The 2569-nt window shown below is 50.8% G+C and overlaps 1 protein-coding gene across 1 annotated transcript in view; it reads right to left on the bottom strand.

Moving 5' to 3' along the window:
• The window catches only part of EPAS1 (endothelial PAS domain protein 1), a 97065-nt gene that overhangs the window by 3543 nt on the left and 90953 nt on the right, over positions 1 to 2569 (bottom strand). The window lies entirely within an intron of this gene.

Below are 2569 nucleotides of genomic sequence, written 5' to 3'. Positions count from 1 at the left end.
ACACACACACACACACACACACACACACACACACACACACACACTGTCCTCTCTGCGTGTTGGCCCTGATAATCCAGTCGGGATTGCTTTCTTTGGTAGCTTCTCCTCCTCACCCGTGGGTCATTCTGGTCACACAAGGAGGAGGGGGCAAAGGGGAGCCCCACCCCCACAGCTGCCAGACCTGCCACTTCCCAGCCTGTGGGTGGTGCCCCACTAGACCCTACTCCAGGAGGAAGGGCAGCCTGGAAGCTCCTCAGCCTTGCTCTTCTAACTTGAGCCTGCATATCTTTCTCCTATGCAGAGCCTCGTCCCCCTCACCCTCCCTCCCAACCAGACAGCCCAGCCCTTGGCCTGCCCTCCCCAATAAAAAACATCCAGCTGCCACCACATCCATTCTGGCTCACAGCGACCCTACAGGGCAGGGTAGAACTGCTGCCCTGGGATTCCGAGATGGTAGCGCTCCACGGGAGCACAGAGCCTCCTCTTTCTCCCCGAGAGTGGCTGGTGGTTTCCAACCACTGACCTCACAATAGGCAGCCCGTGGCATTCTGCTCCCAGGGCGATTCACTGTCCCCATCTCGCTGTCCTTCTTTAACTTGCCCTCAGCAATGACCTGCGTCGATGGACTATGGCTTCCCTTCGATCCCAAAGAAAGCCAGGAGGCTCATGACCCGCGCACATTGCTGCACTCAGCCAGCCTGAAGGCCAGCCACCAAAGGGAATGGTTTACACGCAAATCTCTCACGGGAGATCTGACTGGCTCTGGGGTCCAATGAGTCAACAGCAGAGCTGGGATTGGACTTGCAATCACTAGATTGTCATCTGCCCCAAATCACACGGTTGAAGAAATCGTGAATATTTAGTCTAAAATGTTTCTCTAGAACCAGGAAGGGCACTTGAGCCAAAGAGAAACTTCTCTGGGCAGCCATGCGAGCCTAAAGGATGGTGGTTGGGGGAGATGATCATGGACAGGGTAGAAGACTGCGATCAGGTGACTTGACTCCCGTCGGTAGCCACCTTCCAAGAGCACTGTGTGAATGTCCTGTACTCAGGGCCAGACCCTCGGGCACTAGGTATATGGAGATGTGAAGAGCTGAGCCAGACAGGCTCCCGGGCTCTTAGATGGACAGAGCCCTGAATGCCACCCGGCTGCTGGAGAACCATTGGCAGAAGGCCCTCAGCCTCTGCTGCAATACTTCCGGGGAGGAGAGCACGCCCTGGCTGCAGGCTCATCCTTGTTTTGAGCTTTGGGGTGTCCCTCTTCTGGCCCTTCGAAACACTTTCCTTCATCATCGCTCCCCAACGATGGCCTCTGGCCCACTCATGGTCCTGCCTGGTTTCCTTGATCTTCTGAAAACACTTGCTTTGGTCAACAGCCTACAGTTTCCAGAAAGCTCCAACATTCTGGACTGGCCAAATCAGTCCCCCGTGCTCTGGGATCTGGATTTTCTTGTCTGCTTCTCTAGCGTGTGAGTGTGTGTGTTTGAGTATGAGTGTGAGTGAATGTGTGCTAGTGTGTGGGGGTGGGGAGTGTGTGAGCGTGAGTGTTGAGCTATGTCTTCCCAGGGCACCTGGTCACTGAGGGGTCCGCCCCATCCTCTGTGTGCAGCAGGGACCCAGTGAAGGCAGCCCTGGTGGAGCAGTAGTTAGCCATTGGGCTGCAAACCAGAAGGTCAGCAGTTCGAAACCACCAGCTGTTCTGCAGAAAGACAGGGCTTTCTGTTCCGCACAGAGTAGTTACAGTTTCAATCATTGCAGTTGATATAGATAGGTTAAAATGTAACATCTTATTTGATCTCCCTTTTGACCCATTTAAAAGTTGTTTCAGTTAAAAAGTAAAAGTGAAGGGGAAATACCGATCGAGTAAACCCCCAGTGAATCCCCTCTGCAGACAGACCAGGGAGGCGAATGGCCTGGCTATCGCGCAGAGGACACTGGAGAGTGGACTATGGCAGCTGGTGGTAGGTTAAAAGTAACACGTTATCATTTGACCTCCCTTTTGACCCCTTATAAAGTTGGTCTCATTTGTAACATGTTTTGCTTTCTTTTCTGATGATGTTTTTCTCGAGTTGATTTTGCTGTGGTTTTAGCTTTTCTGTTTCCTTGTTTTCAGGTGGATGGAATGCAGGAGGGGTGGATGTACAGGGACCCTAAATGGACGGAGAGCTTCATGGGGTGGGGGGGGTGGGGGAAATGGGGAGCTAATGACCAGGAGTGCAGGACGGGAGAACAGGCTCTGAAATGGATGGGCAATGGGGATTGCGCGACTCTTCGCGAAGGGATTGGACTGCTGGATTGTACGATGCATGGATTAGATCCCAATAAAACTGCTTCAAAAAAAGGAAAAGAAAAAAGAACGAAGCAAATGTTCTAAAGAAAGGCACGGTGATGACTGTAAGACTATTCTTGATGTAACTGAACTATTTAATTGCATGATGTGTGAATTATATGCCAATAAAACGGCTACAAATAGAGAATCATATGATTATATCAATAGATGGAGAAAAGGCATTTGATAAAATTGAACATCCATTCTTGATTAAAAAAAAACCTTAATAAAATAAGAGTA

Source organism: Echinops telfairi, unplaced genomic scaffold (assembly GCF_000313985.2).
Source record: "Echinops telfairi isolate 266 unplaced genomic scaffold, ASM31398v2 ScPeMD7_7475;HRSCAF=8513, whole genome shotgun sequence".
Classification (NCBI taxonomy): Eukaryota; Metazoa; Chordata; class Mammalia; order Afrosoricida; family Tenrecidae; genus Echinops; species Echinops telfairi.
The sequence above is the reverse complement of the archived record's forward strand: the minus strand, read 5'-3'. Positions and strand labels throughout refer to the sequence as shown.